Source organism: Elephantulus edwardii, unplaced genomic scaffold (assembly GCF_000299155.1).
Source record: "Elephantulus edwardii isolate Elephantulus edwardi_28Jun2011 unplaced genomic scaffold, EleEdw1.0 scaffold00004, whole genome shotgun sequence".
NCBI lineage: Eukaryota > Metazoa > Chordata > Mammalia > Macroscelidea > Macroscelididae > Elephantulus > Elephantulus edwardii.
In genome coordinates, this window is record NW_006399754.1 from 11,990,087 (window position 1) to 12,014,554 (window position 24,468).

General features: G+C 41.9%; 1 pseudogene; it reads left to right on the forward strand.

Moving 5' to 3' along the window:
- The first annotated feature begins 280 nt into the window (after positions 1–280).
- LOC102856087 lies at positions 281–915 on the forward strand (annotated as a pseudogene).
- The last annotated feature ends 23,553 nt before the right edge of the window (positions 916–24,468 follow it).

The following is a 24,468-nucleotide window of genomic DNA, read 5'->3' on the forward strand; positions in this document are numbered from 1 at the left end:
ACAACATGTTGCATACAGTGAATGCCCTGGTTCGTTGGGAGCCAACAGAAAGATCAGCTGTGCATGAATCCCCAATCTCAGCCTGGTTATGTCCTGCTCAGAAACAACCTGGCTCAGGCCGAGCCCTGGTTAGAACACATGATTGAGAGGCAGGGTGAGGAGACAGGAGTGAAGGAGAAAACGAAGATAGTTTTATTATAAAAGAGCTGTCCCGGCTTCTGCCATCTTTCCATCCCTCAGTCAGACAGGGCCCAGAGACGCTTCTGGAAGAACCATCACGATGGCCGCCCAAGGAGAACCCCAAGTCCAGTTCAAACTCGTGTTGGTGGGTGATGGTGGTACTGGCAAAACGACATTCGTGAAACGTCATCTGGTGAATTCGAGAAGTATGTAGCCCCCTTGGGTGTGGAGGTCCATCCTCTCATGTTCCACACCAACAGAGAACTGATTAAATTCAATGTATGGGATACAGCTGGCCAAGAAAAATTTGGGGGACTGAGGGATGGCTATTATATCCAAGCCCAGTGTGCCATTATAATGTTTGATCTAACATCGAGAGTTACCTACAAGAACGTGCCTAACTGGCATAGAGATCTGGTTCGAGTATGTGAAAACATCCCCACTGTGTTGTGTGGAAATAAAGTGGACATTAAGGACAGGAAAGTTAAGGCAAAATCCATCATTTTCCACCGAAAGAAGAATCTTCAGTACTACGACATTTCTGCCAAAAGTAACTACAACTTTGAAAAGCCTTTCCTTTGGCTTGCTAGAAAACTAATCGGAGACCCTAACTTGGAGTCTGTGGCCCTGCCTGCTCTTGCCCCACCAGAAGTTGTCATGGACCCAGCACAATATGAGCATGATTTAGAGGTTGTGCAGACAACTGCTCTCCCGGACGAGGATGACGATCTGTGAGAGAACGAAGCTGGAGCCCAGCGTCAGAAGTCTAGTTTTATAGGCAACTGTCCTGTGATGTCAGTGGTGCCGCGTGTTTGCCACTTTATTATCTAGCTAAGGAGAACATGTGCTAATCTTTGGGATGCTGAAGGAAAGATGAATGGGCTTCGGAGTGAGTGTGGCAGTTAAAAAAACCCTTCATTTTTTGGACCTGCATATTTAGCTGTTTTGGAAGGCAGTTTCCTTTTTGAGTTTCAAATACAAGACTGCTACAGTCAAACCACAATATTCTGTGGTAAAATCTTGTTTGTTACTGTCACTCCCATTCTTTTCGTTTAGAACCAGAATAAAGTTGTATTTCAAATATATAAAAAAAAAAAAGAGCTGTCCCATAGAACGACACGGGTCAGATCTCTGAAGTAAGCGATGGCGAAAAGACCCCTTTCCACGTGTGGCATGGTTTAACACAGCCGAAGGCTCCCGCTTTTTGACATGCCTCCAGGCTTGGGTCTGGGCCAATGGGATGAGGCTGCAGAGAGTTCAAAGGGCAGTTCCTGTCAGTTGTTCTTGATGTCACTCATGGACCTAAAACACTAAACAGGCTACTTGCTTGGCTATGCCTGTCAGAATTGTGAGGCACTTCAGTCTAATCTTCTTGGTCCCCTGGTTCTGATTGGACAGGGCTCAGTCCTAGCCACCTCATTTGACCTCTACCTCAGTAGGCTAACAAGAATCCTCAATCCTACCTTAGCTCATTCACAACTGCCTCCATGTTCTTGCCTCCCAGCCTCCTTGCACGACTTACCAAATTATTCAGATCCTTAACAATACATAACTCTGAGCAAATTTTTCAAGAAGAAAAAAATGTGCTGTCAGGATTGGACTCATCAATAAACTTCATTATGTGAATGATACAACCTTGCTTCTGAAAGTGAGGAGAACTTGAAGCACTTGCTGTAGAAAGTGAAACACTGCCACCTTGAATACGAATTCCATCTCAGTGTGAAGAAAACGAAAATCCTTGCCACTGGATTGATAGGCAACATCATGACAGAGGGAGAAAGGCATGAAAGTTCATCTTACTTGGATCCACAATCAAGACACTTGGTACTGGCAGTCAGGAAATCAGCAGACGGATTTCCCAGACACACTAAGAAAGTTTGCAGTCAGGGACTTCTCAAAATTACTGAGAACTTATCATGTCAGTTTGAGAACAAGGTGCACCTATTTAAGCCATGGTCTTCCAAATCACTTGCTATGCATCTGACAGCTGGACAATGACCAAGGATGAGAGAAGAATTGACATCTTTGAACTGTGGTGTTAGAGAAAACTACGGAATATCCCATGGACTGCCAAAAAAACCAAATGGATATGTCTTGAAGAAAATGCAGCCAAAAGTGCTCCTTGGAGGCAAAATGATGACGCTTTGTCTCACATACTTTGGGCATGTTGCTAGGAGAGGCTATTCCTTGGAAATGGTCATCATGCTTTGGAAGCTGGATGGGCAATAAAGAAAACCCTTGACCAGTTGAGTTGACACAGTCAAGCAATGGGCTCGAGCGTGCCAGAGATTGTGAGGACAGCACAAGACAGGACAGTGTTCAGATCTGTTGTAAATAGGATCATGAACTGTACTTGGCTCAACGGCTTCTAACAACAACAAACAGCTCTGAAAATCCCATGGATGGTCAGGTATGAATTTGATCTGACTTGATAGCAATGACTTTTTGGTTGTTTTTAATATAGGAGACAGGGCCTGGATTTCCCAAATCTGTCTCAGCAAGGGAAAGTTTTAAGGGTACTTGTAGGCCAGGCTGGGTTAGGGACAGGGTAAAAAGTTCATGTTTACCTAGCACGTTTAAGAGTCAGCGAGCTGTGGGGGTCAGTGGGGAAGGAATTGGGCTGCGAGCTAAGAGGCCTGAGGTTTGAATGCACCAGCTTCTCCAGGGGAGAAAAAATGGATGGTCTCCTCCCACCTGATTTACAACCTCTGAAAACCCACTGGAGGCTCAGCTATGAGTTGGTTCCGACTCATCAGCAATTAGTTAAGTTCTTTTAGAAAATGAGAGATTATGCAAATCAGTAGGTTCAAGTACCTGGACTCCAAGACAGCTTCTCTGTTTCACTTGTTAGTCTTCAAAGGATGAGGACTGCAAGGTTCTCTTTTTAGACGATGTCTACCTAGTTAGTGCGTAGTCATCACAGGAAGTGCTCTTTCAAGAGGGCTGCCTTCTAGAAGGTCAGGCGTCACCAGAGACAGGCGTCACTAGAACAGCTCCTGAAAGCTCTTACCTGAATTAAAGGTTCTTAAGAAGGAACACCTGGACTACCTACGTCAGCCAAACACTTGCCTTCTCGGTCTGTCTCAGGGGAGAAGACTTTGATTGAACACATCACGTAAAGAGGAAAATAGTCTGTGATTCAGAGCAAACCTAACAGTAATGCAGTTAAAAAGAGTTGATGTTTTTCTTCTTAGTGAGAGAGGGTCACCTTTGACACGGGATCAGAAGGTCTTGTCTGAAAAGAAGTGACCCTCAGCTACGGATTGCCTGTGAGGAGGCAAAAACAACCATCAAAAGAGCTCTTCAACTTAGTAGAGGTCTTCCTCAAAACTTTCCCTCCAGGATAAGGCAACAAAGGGCTCCAGCCTGTTCAGGAAGTCTCATTCAACTGTCCTTCCAGTCTAAAAAGGACGCGTCTCCCTTTTAGGTTATTATTAACGAAGTGTTAGTTCCTTCAAATGTTAATTGCCTGTTGCAAACTCAAACCTTGAACAATTTTTTGGTCAGCAGCTGTTATGAATAAAATTGTTATTAAAAAAATACATCTATAAAATGATATAATGTGTAAACTATGTAATGATTCCTCATGATCTGATAAAGCAAAGAGTTTTAGGAGGATTAGCACATCATGTAAACGGGAAAATGAAATGTTTTAGGAGGATTTAAGAGTGTGCAGCCAGAGTGCTCTTTGGAGGCAAAGATGATGAGGCTTCACCTCATAAACTTCAGGCATGTTGCTAGGAGGGGCTGTTCCCTGAAAAGGGACATGGTGCTGGGAAGGGGGGAGGGTTAGCAAGGGAGAGGAAGATCTTCGACCAGGTGGATGGACCACGGTTACTGCATAATGGGATCCAGTGTGTTAGAAAGTGTGAGGATAGGACAGGGTTCAGATCACTATGAGTCGTACTCGACTCGATGGCGCCTAATAACAAGGGTCAAATTCAACACCCCCCTCCACACATCAGTCCTAATCCGACACAGCGGGAATTCTTGTAGGGTGCTCATGGGAAACCTATATATAGATCAAGAAGTAGTTGTTTGAACAGAGCAAGGAAGGAACATAGATTTCTAATCTGTTCTCCAGATTTCTTGGTACACCCTAGCGAGCACATCCAGGGCTGCTTCTATTTATTGAAATAGGCTGGTTGGCATTGATGGGGACTTCTTTTTTGCCAATTCTTTCAGAGCAGCTTGAATCTCCTCCTCTTGTTCATATGTTGTTTCATTAAATTCTGTGTCACCCTAAACTACACATTAAGTTGAAGTCTAGATAATGATATTAAAGCTAGCAATTTTTTTGCAGCTTCATGAAAACTCATGAAATGGAAAAGACATCAGGCTAGTGATCTGCTAGCACCTCCAAAATGATGAGAAGATTAGTTCCTTGTGAGTTTACTTTGCCTTTGTATATGTGATCACTGAGTTAAGATCTTTGTTTTTTTTTTCAATAAACTAATAAAAATGGAATTTCAATAAATTTTTTTGGAAAATGTTAAAAAAAAAATTCTGTGTCAGCCAATTCTTTTTGGTACAGTGACTGTGTATTCCCTCTATCTTCTCTTGATGTTTCCTGAATCATTGGATATTTCACTCAAAACATCTTTAAGTATTGCAATATGAGGTTTTGGTGTGTTCTTCAGTTCCTTCAGCCTGAGAAATGATGATTATGTTCTTCCCTTTTGATTTTTTTTTTACTCCATCGCTTTGCATAGTTCATTATACTGCTTTGCTTTATCTTCACGAGCTTCCCTTTGAAATCTTCAGTTCTTTAACTTCCTCATTTCTTCCTTTTTTTTGGTTTCCTGGTGCTCTAATGCAATAGGAGTCTCTTCTGACATCCATCTTGCCGTTTTCTTCTTGCTCTTTATTTATGACCATTTGCTTTCTTCATGGCTGATATTCCTGATATCATCCCACAGTTCATCTGTTTGTTCATTAGTTCAGTGACTCAACCCTGTTCTTGAGATGGCTTTTTAAGTTCAGGTTAGATAGACTCAAGGCCACATTTTGTGTTTTGTGGATTTGTTTTCATTTTCTTTAGCTTCAATTTGAGCTTGCATATGAGTAGTTGGTGGACTGTTTCACAGTCAGCACCTGGCCTGGATTTCACTGCTGATAGAGCGTCTCCAACAATTCTTTCCACAGCTGTAGTCAGTCTGATTCCTGTGTAGTCCATCAGTGAGATCCATGTGTATAGGCACCATTTGTAGTTTTTAGAAATCACTGGTTGCACAAAATTCTGTTATTCTATCTCCAGCCTTGCTTCTTTCACGAAGCCCATATTTTCCCACTGTTGATCCTTCTTCCTTGTTCCTAACTGCATTCCAGTCTTCTGTTACTAATGAACCTTGGTTGACTGCTCCATCGATGTCACACTGCAGAAATTAGTAGAAATCTTCTTTTTTTTTTTTTTAAATCTTCTATTTTCTCTTATGTGACTTTAGTTGTTGGTGTATATATTGGAGAAACAATGGTGTTAACAGGTCTTCCCTTGTATGCATATGCATTGTATCCTGTCACTCACAACACTGTACTTCAGGATGGATCTAGAAATGGTCTTCTTGACTGAATGCAACCTCATTTTCCCCTCACTTTTTCATTCCCAGCATTTTACATGATATGATTGTTTGACTCAAAATCAAACGCCAATCCATCTCAGTTCAACAATGTCTACTATGCCAATATTTACGCATTTCATTTATTTTTTTTCTATATTTTATTAATTTTCATAAACATTTACAGAGATTTTGGGTTTCCATTCATTCATTGTTGCACTATTCTCTCTACCCTCCTCCCAGTTTGTTCTTGTCCAAATGCCACAGTGCTTGTCAAAGCCAGTTCTGATTAATCTTCTTTGTCAGTGTGTCCTTTGCCATTCCCTATCACTCCTCCCTGAGAGAGACTTCACCCTGAGTCATAAGGAAAAGGGGATGGCGTATTCTCTTAGCTACTTCCTGCTGAAAAGGGACGCTGTGAGTTTCAGGGTGAAGATCTTCTCTCACTACTCTAAAGGGCCCCTTTGGCAGTAGGAAACACATAGACTGTTATGGAGATTGATTTTGGAATTTAGATGCACTCTTATTGATTGTGCTTGGCCGTACATGTTCATATCCTTGAAGATGTATCATGGGGATGTTGCAACCTAGAAGACACAAATTTGACTAACAAGTTATAAGTACATGAGTCCAGAAATTATGGAAAAGTAAAAGAAAAGATTCTTTCATTGTTTTACAAACCCTCCCCCAGGTCCCCTCCACCATGTAGCCCTCGCTCTAGTCTCCTGTGATGACAGAAATACCTAGTTATATATCTCTTTTGCATTTCATTTATTTTTTTAACAATGTCCAATTTTCTTAGATTCATACGTTTCACATTCTAATTATTAGCAGCTATTTGCAACTATTTCCCCTACTTTTTGTGTTTTCATAGGAGGCTCAGCCTCAGTGCTTTATCTAATAGTCTACATGGGCTCAAGGCTTTTGAATTATGGCGTTGGCTGTCAAATATAGCAAGGGTTTCCAAGAGAAACCAATCCTTGGAGAAGAACATCATGTTTGGAAGGGTGGAGGGACAGGGCAGGAGAGGAAGACTGGATGCGATGGATTGATACAGTGACTGAAACAATGCAGGCAGGCCTGTCAGGGACAGTGAGATCAGCTCAGGATAGGACAGGGTTCAGCGCTATTGTGAAAAGGGGTTGCTATGAATCACAGGCTATTTGACAGCACATAGCAACAGTGACTAGTGCTTCTGGGGTCAGAGTTGGACACATTCTGATGGCATGGAGGTCTGGTGACCCAGTCCGTAGGGAGTTGCACTGCTAACCAAAAGGCCATGACCCTCCATGACTACCTCCTCGCCCAGTGAAAGATGAGCAATCTCCCGCCATGGAATTTACAGCTTCAGAAACTCAGTGGAGGGTCTGCTGTTAGTCAATTCTGACTCACTAGCACTAGGGGTGGAAATGGTTAATACACACGTTGTTGTGCGTCTAGTGCAAAGTTGGTGGCTGGAATCCACCCACTGCTCTGCAGGAGAAAAAGCAACAGTCTCCTCGCATATAGACTTACGCAATGAGGGGTCACTGTGAGTCGGAACCCACTCCCACAATGAGTTTGGTTTAGGTGAGGCTTAAAATGAAACAACCCAGTGCGGGACGTAAGACTTCAGAGTGTCACCAAGAGGAAGAGATGACTCAGGCACCTACACCGGAAGCTTCCTGGAGACACTACCACCGCACTCACGCAGTAAAGGAACAGTGGCTGCAGAACCAGGTGTCTCGCCCATGGAGCAGGATGTTTCAGCGAAAGCTGTGTGCCTTTTGGCAGGAGACTGGTGGAGTGGAGTGTCGATGGGGACTGAGTGGTGGAGAAAAAGAGCTTTGTAACACTTGCCAGAGCAGAGCAGAGCAGAGACCAGCTAGACCATGAGGGCAAGAGAGGCATGGTTCAGATGTCCTGACTACATCCTGACCTGTAGACTGCTACTCAGATGACCCAACGTCACTGCCAGGTCTGACTCACAGCTGACCCTGCAGTGAGTTTCTGAGGCCATAAATCTCCAGGGAGGAGCTGCTGGTGGATTCCATCATCAGAGAGGGCCTTTGGGTTAGCAGACCAGCTTGTTAATTCTCTAATAAACTGGTAAGTGTGCATGTGCCCATTGCAAGGAACTACTGAACTCAACAGAGATGTAAAGAGTACTGTGGGGCACACGCAGGAGCAATAACTTTGTAAATTATTACCTAACTTGAGAGGGACTGGAGAGCATTATGCTGAGTGAACTAATTCAGTCCTACAAGGATAAATATTGTATAAAACCGTTATTGTAGAATGAGTATATGGATCCAGGATGGGTAGAAGAGGCTGGTAGCAGAGGGATGTGGATGTACAGGGGGGGAAGGGGATTAATTATTGGATTCTACAATTTGTTGGGGTGGGGGAGGGAAATTGAAAGAATTTGTTCAAATTTGTATTAGAATTTTATAAATAAACTAGTAAAAAAAAACCATCAAAAATTTTAAAAAAAGAATACTGTGGGACAGGTGATTTGTATCAGACCTGGTAAAACGGTGAATTAATCACTAACAAGTGCCAGCTTGTATGGACCAAGGTACCCACTCAACTCACTGCCATGGGCTCAGAGCCAACTCAGCTGACAAGCCATTGGGTTTTTTAGGCTGTCAAACGCGTGAGAGGTGACTGCCCCCTTCTGAGGGCGTTAATTGTGTTTGCTGGCTAATCTAGGAGGAGCAATTTCACATGGGTTTCACCATGTCTTTGCTGTGATGGGCGACAGGTGGAACAGCACTGGGAAAGGTAGGAGGAGGCCCTGGGGGCTGGGTGTGTAAGCTGAGTCAGCCTCTGCCTCTCAGGACTCAGCCTCCACGTGCTCCCTCCCCGCCAGCCAGAGGAACCTCTCCCACCACACTTCTTTTACATTTATCTTTTTTCCCACCTTACTGTGTATTATTATTTCATACAATGCAAACAAAACATGCAGTAGACATGTGGATGACAGAGAAATGTTTTAAAGAATGTATATGCTGAGTTTCTCAGAATTTAGATATCTAAAAATTAACTGCAATGTTTGTTAAAAGTAGGGTCATAGGTCAAATCCTATGTTCTAATTGAGTAGGTTCGGGATGGGGCCTTGGAATTTTTAATACATTACTAATAAACCTTAGTGACTGTCATAAGACATAGCCATTGTTGTGGTGTCAAAACTGTCTTTATTATTTAAGCCAAACAAGAAGCTGGTTACACTAATCTTTTAAGTCATTCATCACTGCTACTTTGCCATGTTGATATTTTTCTATTTCTAAAGGCTTAATACATATTTATGTAAAAGAAACATTTCATTAATAATTATTTTATTTTGTTGATAAGTATCTATTATAACCATATGTGTATATCCTTTTTTTATATCATTCTTGACCTGGGGGCGGAATAATTTCACTATGACAAACAGCTGTAAAAATTTTCTTTTAATAGTAAGTTCATGTCCTTTACCTCTTTACCCAAAGGCCAATTATAGAAGTAAACCAAGCCCATGTTCCTTATTCGGGATTTGCGTTTTTTATTAATGAGATCTTTCTGTTGTTTTTGTTTTGTTTTAGGGTTTTTTTTCCCTAAAACAAGAGACTATTTTGGACATTTGTTAAAGGTCCTTCCTTGGCTATGATAAATAGCAATATTGCTTAAAAGACTTTTCTATCACACAACTAGATGTATCCATTGTAAAGACAGCGCACATTAAACAATAACTGATCGAGAAAATCAGAAGAGCTAAAATCAGCCTTAAACATTTTAGAAGCCATGTTTGCAGACAAGTCAAGCTTACTCTGCAATGAAATATTAAAACCAGCTTGCAATGCCTCAAGGATTTCCTAAAGAAATGTATTAAAGTGTAAAGTTAGGGGCAGATGTTGACTTGGAGAAACACGTGAGCCCAGCTATTCTGGAGTCAACTCCCACTCTTGCTGACCCCACGTGGGTCACTTTGCCAACTGAGCTGTGGAGAGTTTTCAGTGGCTGATTTTTACGAGCAGATAGCCAGACCTTTATTCTGAGGTACCTTTGAATAGACTCCAACCTCTAAATTTCTGGTACCACTCAGGAGCCCCGGAAGAAAACCAAGTGTAAGCAAACATTTTGCCTCGTCCAGTGTTTCCTTCATTCCTTATCTTTGTGGCCTTGTGCTTTTCTGATTTCTACCCAAACTATTAGCTAATGTTAGATGGATCTTGGTAGAAAGCAAAGAATACCAGAAGAATGTCTGTCTGTGCTTCATTGACAATGCAAAGGCTTTTGACTGTGTGGATCACAACAAGCTGTGGCTGACTCTGAGAAGAATGGGAATCCCAGAATATTTGATTGTGCTAAAGCGAAACCTATACTTGGACCAAGAGGCAGTCGTCAGAACAGAGCAAGGAGACACTACATGGTTCAAAATCAAGAAGAGGGTCCGTCAGGGATGTCTGTCTCCATTCTGTTATGCAGAACAGATCATCCGAGACTCTGGGCTGGACGAAGAAGAATGTGGCATCAGGATTGGTGGAAGAGTCATCAATAACCTGCATTATGCAGATGACACAACCCTACTTGCTGAAACTGAGGAGGACCTGAAGCACTTGCTGCAGAAGGTCAAGGACTGCAGCCTCCTATATGTATTGAAGCTCAACATCAAGAAAACAAAGATTCTCACCACTGGGCCAATTGGCAGCATCAGTATGGATGGTGAAGAGATTGAGATAGTTAACAGTTTTAGTTTGCTTGACTCCACAATCAACACTCTTGGTAACAGCAGCCAGGAAATCAAGAGATGAATTGCATTGAGAAAGTCAGCTGTGAGGGACCTATCAAGAGTACTGAAGAGCAACGATGTCAGGCTGAAGACTAAGGTGCTCCTGATCCAGGCTATATAGTCTTCGCAATTATGTGCTATGCATCAGAGAGTTGGACAGTGAATAGAGTTGATAGTAAGAGAATTGATGCCTTTGAGCTGTGGTGCTGGAGAAGAGTGTTGAATATACCATGGACTGCTAGGAGAACAAACAGGTTTGTCCTGGAGAAGGAGAAGCCGGAATGCTCCTTGGAGTCAAGGATTCTGAAGCTTCTTCTGACATACTTTGGACATGTTGCAAGGAAGGACTGGTCCTTGGAGAGGGACATCATGTTTGGCAGAGTGGAGGGACAGAGCAGGAGAGGAAGACCCTCGATGAGATGGATCGATTCTGTGAGTTGAGTGGTGGGAATAAGTGCGTTTGAGATGGCGAGGTTGGCACAGGATAGAACGGCATTTAGAGCTCTTGTACATAGGGTTGCTATGAGTCGCAAATGACTCGATGGCACATAACAATAACAATAACAAACTATTTTGTTTTCATTGCTTCTTTGAATCTCTGATTGTCTTCTGCTTTGAAACATATATTGACCATGATTCTGGGCTCCCAAGATTTTTGTCCAACACTCCCATAAAACACTGGCCTTGATCTCATTGAATACTTACCACCTGTCTGGAAGGCCCTTTGTATGGGACCAGCTTATAAGATTTCAGTAAATACTTCCTAAATGGCTAAATAACAGAAGATAGAGAAATACATAGACATTCCTTCAGAAGAAAAGGAGTCTGCATTCAACTCATTTACTAATGATACCCTTCTCTTGTAAGCATTTTAGAATCTGTTCCTATTTGGAACAGATTAGGACATATCATCGACTTGTTTATAATAGAATAATGATTCCTGGCATTTAATGAGTGCTGGTTACATGCAGGGAGTTCTGGTGGTATAATCCATGCTGCAGACCCAAAGGTGTTTCGAATCCACCCGTAGTTCTGAAGGGAAAAAGCGGGCCATCTCCTCCCGTGTGAAACCCAGTGGAGGACCAGCTATCTATGAGCTAAAATCAACCCAACAACAATGAGAGAGAGTTAGTATGCGCAGAGGGCTCATTCATTTCATCATCACAGCTCCCAGAGGGAGGCACCACTCTTTCTTAATTCTAAAACATATGGGGCTTTTTACTGATAAATTCCAAATCCTTGGTGCATTTTACAACTGTTGGCATTTTAAAGTCAGTATCGTTCAGGCGGTGCTGGTAAGCAGCTGTCCTTGTCATTCATGCCCAGGCTTGGTCACTGCTGTCGATGACATCATTTCAGTTGAGGTCTATGAAATGTGAAAACTACATGTCGAAATTAATTGCCATTTTATAAGTCTTCAGAGAAGATTGCACCATAAGCCAGTATCACAATGAAAATGTATAAGGGGTGTATAAAATATAGACATTGATATTGAGCTGGAAATTTATTGTTGGGGAAATGCTTGCACATTTTCTTGTAAATCTACCCATAAAGGAAGATTTCCTACAGATAGACAAAGCAGTGTCACCTTTAATTACAAAGAAGTGCACAAAAGGATTGATTTATCCCATAAAAACAATGCAGAGTTGTACATCAATGTTCGCAGCAGTGTTTTTCATGATCACAAAAACATGGAAACAGTCCACATGTCCAACCACAATCAAATGGAGTAAGAAATTATGGTACATACACATGATGGAATACTACACAGCAGCAATGATTTTGTAAATCACTACCTAACTTTGGAGGGACTGGAGTGCATTATGCTGAGAGAACTAACCCAGTCCCATAAGGACAAATACTGTATAATAAATATCATTATTGTAGAAATAGATAACTAATAAAATGTGTATGAGGACTAAAGCGGGAAGGGTGGGAGCACAGGGTTGAGGATGGGTGGAGGGCGTAATTATAGGGTCATACAATTTGACTGGTGGAGGGAGTGGTGGTTTAAGGAAATTGGGAAAGATCTGGTGTGAAAAACAAGGTATACAGAATGTGGAAGTAAACCAGTATAAAATAAAAACTTTCTATTAAAAAAGAAAACGAAAGGAAAAGAAACCAATGCAGAGGAGGCAGGAGAAATTGACCTAAAACACAGATTAAAAAAAATAATAATATTTGAAGCAAAGAGAGCCTGTGTGGGCCAACGTGGACATGGTAGAGGGCTCTTGCTTACCGCAGCCTGCGGTAGTTTGGTTGGTAACAATTTTTTAAGAAGTAAATAAATAATGTACACTTTATATGAAAAGCATCTTTGGCGTCGAAATACACCAACCACCTCCACAGACTTCTAAAACCTACACTCAAATAAATGAGGTCATGTGCATATTTCACAATGCTAGGAAATAGCAGAAGGCGCTCTGGTGGCTTCATGATAAGACGTGCTGTCAGTCAAAAGGCACGTATCTTGAATCCACCAGCTCCTCCACAGGAGAAAGATGGACAATCTCCTTCCACGTGATATTTACTGCCTCTGAAAACCCAGCAGAGGGTCAGCTAAGAATCGGTTCCAACTCAACAGTACATAACACAACAACAACAGTAAATTGTGGAGCCAGGATCCAAACCTCAGGCTGTCTGATTCTAGAGCCTGTGATTCTAACCACCACTTCTCACCACACTGCACGGTGCTGGATAAAAGAAATATTTTCCACTATCAATTAAACTGCCTAAACTAAAAAGGCTTACTCTTGGTGAGAAAATAAACAAGTTGTGCAGAGATTATCCCTGAACATGGAAACATCCTCACGCTGGTGGCAGAAAAGCTCAGCTGAGCTGTTTCCCCAAATATAAATGGGGAAACTCAGCTGACTCCATTTTCCACTCCATTTCCCATTGCCATGGGAAAGTCTGCTGTTAGGGACCTCTCTAAAGTACTGAAGAGCAATGGTGTCTCTCTGGAGACTAAGGTGCATCTGATACAGGCCATGGTCTTCACAATCACTTGTTATGCATCAGAGAGTTGGACAATGACCAAGGAGGATAGAAGGAGAATTGATGCCTTTGAGCTGTAGTGCTGGAGAAGAGTATTAAGAATACCATGGACTGCTAGGAAAAAAAACAGATTTGTCCTAGAAAGGGTTAAACCAGGTGGCTCCTTGGAGGCAAGGATTCTGAGGCTCCGTCTAACATACTTTGGACATGTGAGGAGAGACCGGTCCTTAGAGAAGGACATCATGCTTGGGAGGGTCGAGGGACAGCGCAGTAGAGGAAGGCCCTCTCTGAGGTGGATTGATTCAGTGACTGGGATAATTGGGATGGGTGTGTCAGAGACAGTGCGATTGGCACAGGACAGAGCAGAGTTTAGGGCTGTTGTACATAGGGTCGCTATGAGTCGCAAGCAACTCACGGCACATAATAACAACAACAACAACAACAGTGTCCCCTCCGACGTCTCAGTGGGGAGCTTGGGGGAATGAGCTTACTTAACATCTAGGCCATGGAGGACACCAGGCTCTGGGTGGCTTGGAATTTCTAAGAGGTGGCTGCTGACAAGACTTCAGCTCATCAACTGCACTATTTCTGATTTTGAAACCAAAATATTTTATGAGAGTGCTTTTTCAACCCCCTCCTAATTATCAAAGGTGGTGTTGTTGGGCGTTGTTGAGTTGGTTGGGACTCACTGTGACCCACGGACAACAGAGCAAAATGCTGCCTATTCAGTCCTGCACCACTGTCCTCTGGCTTTTTGGTGTGGCCACTGTTGTCCATTGTCTTTTTCTTCGACTTTCTACCTTATCAAGCATGACGACATCCTTCTCCAGAGACAGGTCTCTCCTGATAACACATCTAATGTCCCTGAGACAAAGTGCTGCTGCTGTCCTCCCATCTAAGAAGCATTCTGGCTGTAATTCCAAACCAGACTTTGTTGTTCTTCTGGCAGTGCTTTGTATGTTCGATGTTCTTAATCCAGATCACAGTCCAAAGCCAGCTAGTCTTCGTCAATCTTTCTTATTCATAATCTGGCTTTCACATACATAGGAAGTGACTGAGCATCCCGGGGTGGCAAAGGGTGGGGATGAAGCGTGACTTCCAGGTACAAGAGGCAAGCTTTGGGAAGTAAGGATCTGCAAGCGCCTTGCTTCCCTGCTCCTGCGTGAGAAGAAAAAAAAGAGGAAGATGGAGTTGAGGGTGAGGAAGAAGAAGGATGAGGTCATTAATGAGGAACTGAATATCGAGTTTGCAGTTGATCTCGTACAACAATCATGACAGAATTAAGACATTAATAGCAGCTTATCCGACTGGCTCCTGGGAACACTTAATCCAACTAAGTCACAGGATGTGACCAGGCAAACGGATGCATCAGAAGTCGGAGATGATAACGTGGACATAGCTGAAAGATGGGATTGTTTTCTTTTGTTCCATAAGCTCTTTAAAGTTAACTGAGAGAAGGGACCAGGTGTGCAGAGCTAATTAAAGAGTGGGTTCTGAGCACAGTGACAAGGGCCTGGTTGGACAGCTGGGTGACACTACCAGATCTGAGTGAAGACTCATCAATGTCCCAGCTCTGACCAACCCTGCCCAGGCACCAGCCGAAGCAGCAAGAACTAGCACAAGGCACACGAAACTACAAGCCACGAGGGAAGTGTAACTTTTATAGTCTGATAAGTAAAGTATTTGTGGAAGCAGAAAAAAAAAAAAACAACCCAACAACAAACAAACAAACAAAAAACACCCACAAAACGCCAGAGCAGGCAAAAGACACACAGGCTCGTGTTTGAAAATGCAGAGGAAGAATTTCTCCAGGAGAAGGCAATCCTGAAATGCAGCTGCCAGTCCAGGAGGAGAGCTGAGCCTGCTGGCCGGGAGCAGCCTTTAGTGGTGTCCCAGTCAGTGTAGCCCCTGTGCCCTGTGATGTTAATTCCAGCTGACAAGATGAGTGAGATCATGGATAATCTGAAAGCACGTTTCGCTCCCTCACTCATTTCCCATGGACAGTGATGGGCTTGTTTCTGTAAAATTACCAGAAAACTCAGTGAAGCTTTACTAACAAGCTCGTGACTTTATTCAAAGTGTGCTGCAGAAAAAAAACAAAAAAAAAAATCAAACAAAAAACCAACCAAACTCAAATAAACCAACAATCCCAAACTCAAGCATTCTGTTACCTATATCTTTAACATTTAAAGCCATCTTCTAAAAAAAAAAAAAAGGCCATCTTCTTTTTGCTTGGGTGTGGGTTTTGGGGGGTTTCCCCCCATTTTGGTCAAAGTAGGAATGGTTGGTTTAATAATTTCTAATAAGAAAAGAAAATGCTGTGGCTTGGGTCAGGCACACCTTAGTCCTCAAGGCGTCATCTTTGCTTTTCAACAATGTAAAGAGGGATTTTTACAGCAAATTTGCCCAATGCAACATGTAATTTGAGTTACTGACTTCTATGAAGAGGGTGCAGCCAGAGTGCTCTTTGGAGGCAAGAATGATGAGGTTTCTCCTCACATAACTTTGGGCATGTTGTTAGGAGAGGCTATTCTTTGGAGAAGGACATGATGTTGGAAAATGTGGAGGGTCAGCAAAGGGAAGGAAGACCCTCAACCAGGTGGATTGACATGGTGACTGCTGCAGTGGGCTCTTGTGGGTCAGAGATAGTGCAGATGGTACAGGCTAGAACAGGGTTTAGATCTTTTGTTCATAGGGTGGCTATGAGTCTTACTTAACTCTCCGGAACCTACCCTAGCTCAGATAAGTATTAATTGAGGAAAATGAAATCCTTGACAACTTCAGTATTTTCCCAGATCACTAGAACTCTTGCAAAGGTCCTGGGACAAGAGATAAGAATGTAGCAGTCACTGTCATTGTTCTGGAGTCACTGGAGGCTCCCTCACTCATTTCCTATCCTATCTTCTGATGGAAGACCCAGATTTGTCTGCAGTCAGTGCAAGTCATGTTTGGACACCAGCAAGCGGGCAGTGGAGACTTTACAAGCGGCTTAAGCCCTTGTTGTGATGACGCTGACCGTGTTTGAGCAGAGCTTGCAATGGACTAGGAAGCAAGGCCTGACTGACTCTTAGAAGTAGAAAGCCAATGAAAATCCTACTCATGGCGACCATCTGATCCACAGCTTGTCACTGGGTTAGTGTAAGACTGGTCGACTTCTGTCCCTTGTGCATAGGATTGCCACGGGCTGGGGCCTACCTCCCCATGTCTAACAACAATAGTCAATGTCCTGGTATACATACCAGTCCAGGTTGGGGATTCATTTGGTTTTTAACGCTTTCTTTGGATTCATATTTCGCATGAGCCTTCTCATACACATTATATAGAAAAAAATAGGGTATTCTATTATGAAAAACTTATCTTTTTCAGACATTTATACCTTGTTGTTGTTGTTGTTGTTGTTATGTGCCGTCGAGTCGCTTGAGACTCATAGCAACCCTATGTACAACAGCCCTAAACTCTGCTCTGTCCTGTGCCAATCGCACTGTCTCCGACACACTCATCCCGATTACCCCAGTCACCAAATCAATCCACCTCCCAGAGGGCCTTCCCCTCCTGCGCCGTCCCTCCACCCTCCCAAGCATGGAGAGTTCTGGTGGCCTAATGGTAAAGAATTTATACCTTATATAAAGATAAATTTTTATTCATATAAAGTGTACTGTGTACGTCTAAGACACTCTAAATAGGGAGCTTTGGTGGTGTAGTTTGTAGGGAGTTGTGCTACTAACCCAAACGAAGCACCTCTCCGGTGGTTCGAATCCACTCCTCACAAGAAGATGGGCAATTTCCTCCCTTGTGATTTGCAGCCTCTGAAAGAAAACTCACTGGCAGATCAGCTATGAGTCAGTTCCGATTGGGCAACAATGAGTTTTTTGGTTTTTTTTTAATAGATAATGCAATTGCTTCAAACAAAATTTAAACATAATTATTTTTGGAAAATAAGCTATGACTAATGGCACTGACGGCCCAATGGGAAGAAGCTGCACTGCAATCCTGAAGGCCCGTGGTTCAAAGCCACCAGTTGATCCATGGGAGAAGGATGGACAATCTCCTCTTGTGCAATTAACTGCTTCTGAAACCACACCAGAGGGTCAGCTAGGGGTCAGTTCCAACTCTACGGTAAACAACAATAACAACGGTTTTCTAAGCATTTCCTTTACGTTTTCTTTCTCCTCCTTTATCCAACCTCTCAAAGTCCAGGGCTTTTAAATATATATTTAACTCTCTGAAACATTGTGCAGAGAATTTCCCATAATGAGAGTTATTCCAGCGTATCTACCCGTCCCAGAGAGCTGTGATGGTGCCGTCTATACAGGGTTACCATGCTGAGTAAGATGGGTTCAATAATGTATACTGCACTGAAACAGAGGAGGGAGAAAACTGTTTAAAAGAGATATATAACTAGGTATTTCTGTCATCACAGGAGACTAGAGCGAGGGCTACATGGTGGAGGGGACCTGGGGGAGGGTTTGTAAAACAATGAAAGAATCTTTTCTTTTACTTTTCCATAATTTTTGGACTCATGTACTTATAACTTGTTAGTCAAATTTGTGTCTTCTAGGTTGCAACACCCCCATGATACATCTTCAAGGATATGAACATGTACGGCCAAGCACAATCAATAAGAGTGCATCTAAATTCCAAAATCAATCTCCATAATAGTCTATGTGTTTCCTACTGCCAAAGGGGCCCTTTAGAGTAGTGAGAGAAGATCTTCACCCTGAAACTCACAGCGTCCCTTTTCAGCAGGAAGTAGCTAAGAGAATACGCCATCCCCTTTTCCTTATGGCTCAGGGTGAAGTCTCTCTCAGGGAGGAGTGATAGGGAATGGCAAAGGACACACTGACAAAGAAGATTAATCAGAATTGGCTTTGACAAGCACTGTGGCATTTGGACAAGAACAAACTGGGAGGAGGGTAGAGAGAATAGTGCAACAAGGAATGAATGGAAACCCAAAATCTCTGTAAATGTTTATGAAAATTAATAAAATATAGAAAAAAAAACAATGCTTACTTAAAATTTACTCTCTAAACTGTTTATACCAGCACCTGTGTGTGTGTGGGGGGTCTTTCCCCTTGATATTTTAATGAAAGTTTATAAAGAACTTGGATTTCATTCATTGTTGCACATTTGCCTCCCTGCCCAGTTCACTTTTTGCTTTGGAAAAAAATTTATTTCGTTGTTATGCAGTCCACCCCCACCTGTGTGTGTTTTAACTCCTGCAAGTCAGCAGTGTCTGAGAGGCCCTGAGCTCAAGTCCTGCCCTTAAGGTCTACTTGCTGTGTGATGTGGGCAAATCTCTTAACCTCTTTGGGCCTGTTTTCTTATCTGTAAGATGAAGATGATAGTAACGCTTACTTCATAGGGTGTTGTGAGTACTCAATGAATTAATGCATGCAAAATACCAAGAACAAAAAAAACCATAAATAACAGAACACTATGAACAACTATAGGGGGCTTTGATGGTTTGGTGGTAAGGAGTTGCTAATCCCTAGGCACTTGGTTTGAATCCGCCAGCTTCTCCGTGGGAAAAAGATGAGCAATCTACTCCCATGAGATTAAGTCCCTCTGAAAAGCACCTGGAGGGTTAGCGAGGAGCCCATTAGACTCAATGGTGCACAACAACAACATGAAGAATAGCACATTTTAAAGCATAGAGGAAATGGGACAATTTTTTTAAGAAACTCACTGCCTGCCTAAACAACACAGACAGAGGTAGAAAATTAGAACAGACCTATCAAAAAAAAGAAGAATTTTAATAGGTCATAAAACCACACCTAACCAAAAAGTCGTGGCCCACACAGACAATTTCATTGGTGAATTCTATCAAATATTCAGAGAAGAACTGTCACCAGTTCTAGCCAACTACTTCAGAATATAGAGTAAGATTTAATACTCCCAAATTAATTTCATTAAGGAAGCATAATCCTGATACCCAAGCCAGGCAAAGATAATAAACACTAATAAATAAAATTAAAGAGGAATACGCTTCATGAACATAGACACAAAAATTCTCAAAAAAAAAAAACCAACCTATGCAATAGAATCCAACATTGTATGATCAAGTAGGATTTATACCAGATATGTAAGGATGGTTCAACATAAGAAACACAATCTGTCAAATCTACCACATAGACAAAACAAAGGAAAAAAAAAAACACACGATCACCTCAATCAGTATAGTAAAGGCATAAAATACTCTCAACAAAATAGCAGTTGAAGGGAAATCCCTCAGCACAATTAATAGCATTTATACAAAATCAATATCCAGCATTACTGTCAAGGGAGAGGGACAGAGGTCCCCTCATGAATGAAATCAACCCTTGTGAATCAAATACAGGCAAAGTTGACCTTTATCACCACTCTTAATCAATATTGTATTGGAAGTCTTGACCAGAGCACTAAGTCAAGAAAAAGGAAATAAAAGGCATCCAAATTGGCAGAGAGGAAGTAAAATGATCTCTCTTTGCAGATGACATGACCTTATATATCCCAAAGGAAATTATTAGACCTTATTAACTGATTCAGCAATATGGCAGTGCACAAGATTTATATACCACCCCCCCCAAAAAAAAATCCACTGGATTCCTCCAGAGAGAGAACTCTGAGCCTATGAGTCATAGCTGACTCGATGGTACATAACCATCATAAAAACGAACCAAAAACACCTTAAGAATGGTACACATTTAGGGGAGCTCTGGTGGCCTAGTGGCAAGGAGCTGCAACTACAATCCCAGAGGTGCACGGTTCGAATCCACCAGATGCTCTGCCGGGAAAGGAGGGGCAATCTCCTCCTGTACCAGTCAGATCTGATTTGACGGTACACGCACACTAAAATTTAAAAAAAAAAAAGAATGGCACACATTTAAAGTATGATTTATATGATAGCAAGGTGACAAGAGTAACTCTAAAGCTCAAGTGAGAAATTTAGAGGGCAGTGAGTCTAGACAGTGGTGGAATAATTTTGGACAAAAAAAAAACACAAACCGAGAATGAGGACACAACATGAATAATAACAAATGCTGCCAATGTGTACATGTAGAAAATCTTGGATGGATATATGTATGGTTGTGAATTTTTTCACTAAAAAGAAAAAGGTCATTTTGGAAAACGATGCCTCTCCTGTGCAAGTATATGTGGTCTGCTGGTCATTTAATTCACTGTCGGCCTCGGGTTTTGATAGAGATGTTTTGTGAAAGCATAGTAGATGTGCAGTAAATATTTATGAGTGAGAAAACGATGGGTAACCCAGAAAAAGGAAGCTAAGGAAATTCTTGCCTATTTTAAATATGATTTGGAAGAAGTACTACTCTGAGATACTTAATAAAAGATGTTAAGAGAAAAGAAAAGCAGATTGGATTCCCAGGGGATTCTGAACAACTCAATAACGATATTTAAAGAGTAGGACCAAGGCCAAGAAATAACAAGAGATCTCGGGAGGAGGACATCTACCATTGATGGATTTTTGCTGGAAAAATAACTGGGAAAAGCTAAATATTCTTGACAAAAATGTGGTGCCTTTGCCACTTTTCCTCCTATTATTCAGAGAAAAAATAGATTTAAAAAAGGATTATTTTAAAAATAAAATTTCTTAGATTAGCTTACAACTTTTCTGTAAATTCTTCCATTGCTGCTTCTATAATCCATGAAATTCTATTTCTCAATGTGCAGTGACACCACTTCCCAGATAACGTATTTGGGGTTTCAGAGTAAGATGATACTGTGGATTAATAGGACAATAACGGAGTCAAGAATTTCTTGATAATAAAGAACAGAATTGCCAGCAAACAGAGCAAACACGACAACCAAAGAGTGTGGCAATAAATCTGTCTTGGCCTCCTTCTGAAGGTTCTTATTTGCTCTCCAGGTTAAGACCCTGAAAAGGCAGTGAGTGTTTTGTGTGGCCTGCCAAAGACTGTATGGTTTATGGGAAACAATTGGATATGTTGCCCTCTCCTCTTTGGAGAAATATGAGCTAGATTTTATTTAGAAAGAGTAGATAAAATGGCCCAGAGTCCTTATTTTATACACAGGGCATGGTGACAAATTTTGGTTATCATCAAGGTACAGTACTCTGAGAAAGAAAAAGAAATCAATTAGGAGTATTAAATGCTTAGCAGGTAAAGACTGAGCTGGTTTATGGTTAATGTTTTAAATGGACTTTTAACCTTCCTAGTCCTCATAGAATACTCAGATAATAGGCATTGGGTCTTTGTACTTTGGGAACAGATCACCAGGGACAGATAATATTTATTGGTTCAGTGATCTTCTTGTTGTATAAGACGGGACCAAGGACCTCAGGGATGTCCTTGCTGTGTAAGACAGAGACTGAGAAGTTTCCTACTTATCCAGAGAATGAGCTCTCCCTGTGCTGGGGAACCCTACCGGCCCTGTACAGAGATTCAGGAAAACACGTGAATATAGCCAAAGAGCCAGAAGAGGAGATTAACTATGACCTGGTTATGCAAAAGATGCCTCCACAAAGAGACTAGATTTGCTCCCCAGAGACTGAGACTGGTAAAATATGACACCATAAGTGTGATCTAATATATAAAGTATTTATAAACTAGATTGTAGCAAAACTAAGAACCACTGCTTTTTGAAATTTTTACAAAGGGGGGAAAAATACCAGCCACAGATTGGAAGATAATATTTGCAAAGCATCTATGTGATAGGTAGTGACTCGTAACTAGACATATAAAGAATACTCAAAGGGAAGTAGTAAGAGAATAGCCTGACTTTTAAAATGATCAAGCAGCTTGAGTTGACATCTCACCAAAGAAGATACATGAATGACAAGTAAGCACATAAGAGACTCAATATTCTTTAGTCATAAGGGAAAAGCAAACTATTACCACCATGAGATACCACTATAGCATCTGTTGTTATTGTTGTTAGCTACTCCTCAATGGATCTCCAACTCATGGTGACCCCAACTGATGTTTGATTTCATGCACTATAAGATCACACCACTGTGATCCATATGATTTTCTTGGCTGATTTTCAGAAGTACATTGCCAAGCCTTTTTCCTAATCCACAACATTCTGGATGATCCACTAAACATATTCTGTATCATAGTGACGTGCAAACAATGGTGAAATAGCCTATAAACAACACATGAAGTGCACTGATTGGGAAAAGAGCACAGGTTTCCTGTGTAGAAGGGAGAATTCTGTAAGGATCCCTATACAACTCCAGCTCATTGTCGTGGAGTTGGAATTAACTGAAGGCTGGGCCCCCACACTGGGTTTTCAGGAAGCTGTAAGTCATGCAGGTAGAAGATTGTCCATCTTTCTCCTTCACAGTCTCTAGTGAGTCTGAACCACGGACGAGACACTGTCTTTGGGTTTGGGCAGCTCCCTACAGAAATTTTTAGAAAAACTGATCATATAAAAGTGTTGATGAAATTATGGAGTAACTGGAACTCTCATATACCACTACTAAGAATGTAAAAAGAAATAATCACTTTGGAAAACATTTATTCAAGTCTTTAAAATGTCATACATGTATCAAATGATCTAGTTATTTTACTCCTAAGTGTTTACCTAAGGGTAATGAAAGTGTATACCCATACATAGACTTGTAGGTGCTTGTTCACAGCAGCTTAATTTGCAAGAGCCAAAGGCTGGAGACAACCCAAAAGTCCATCAGTACCGCAGTCTGAGGTAACCACACTGTTATATAAACATATGCTGAAATACTGCTGAGAAAGATGTGAAAAATGAATCAACTATTGATACACCTATAGATGAAGCTCAAAATAATCATGCTGAATGAGAGAAGCCCAAAAGAAAGGGTACATATTTAATAGCTTCTAGCAGAAGTAGAAATTTAACAGGAGAAACTCAACAGCCCACTGGATCAGATTTACTCCCTATTTTGTCACCAACCATTCCTCCTTCTCTGTATGTCCACCGTGCCCACTGTCTACCTGTAGATCCAATGGCAAGGTTTGGCCTGGCAGGGTTCTTTCTCAGGAATCTGAAAGTTTAGATTTGAAGAATAATAAAAAAATCAGTTGCATTAGAAAAAGCAAATGAATCGTTGTTGTTGTTGTTATGTGCCGTCGAGTAACTTGCAACTCATAGCGAACCCTATGTACAACATCCCTAAACTCTGTTCTGTCCTATGCCAATCGCACCGTCTCAAATACACCCATCCAGATTACCCAAGTCACTGAATCAATCCACCTCATAGGGGGCCTTCCCCTTCTGCGCTGTCCCTCCACCCTACCAAGCTTGATGTCCCTCTCCAAGGACCTGTCCCTCCTTGCAACATGTCCAAAGTATGTTAGACGGAGCCTTAGAATCCTTGCCTCTGAGAAGCAGGCCGGTTTGACCCTTTCCAGGATGAATCTATTTGTTTTCCTAGCAGTCCATGGTACCCTCAATACTCTTCTCCAGCACCACAGCTCAAAGGCATCAATTCTCCTTCTATCCTCCTTAGTCATTGTCCAACTCTCTGATGCATAACAAGTGATAGCAAAGACCATGGCCTGTATCAGATGCACCTTAGTCTCCAAAGAGAACATTGCTCTTCAGTACTTTGGAGAGGTCCCTAACAGCAGACTTTCCCATGGCAATATGTCTTCTAATTTCCTGGCTACTGGTGCCGAGAGTGTTGACTGTGGAGCCAAGCAAACTAAAGCTGTGAACAATCTCAATCTCTTCACCATCCATCCTGATGCTGCCAATTGGTCCAGTGGTGAGAATCTTTGTCTTCTTGACATTGAGCCTCAATCCATATTGGAGGCTGCAGTCCTTGACCCTCTGCAGCAAGCATTTCAGGTCCTCCTCAGTTTCAGCAAGCAGGGTTATATCATCTGCATATTGCAGATTGTTGATAGATCTTCCACCAATCTTGACCCCACATTTCTCCTTATAGAGCCCAGCCTCCCTGATAATCTGTTCTGCATACAGGTTGAAAAGGTATGGAGACAGGAAACATCCCTCGTGTACGCCCTTCCCAATTTTGAACCATGCAGTGTT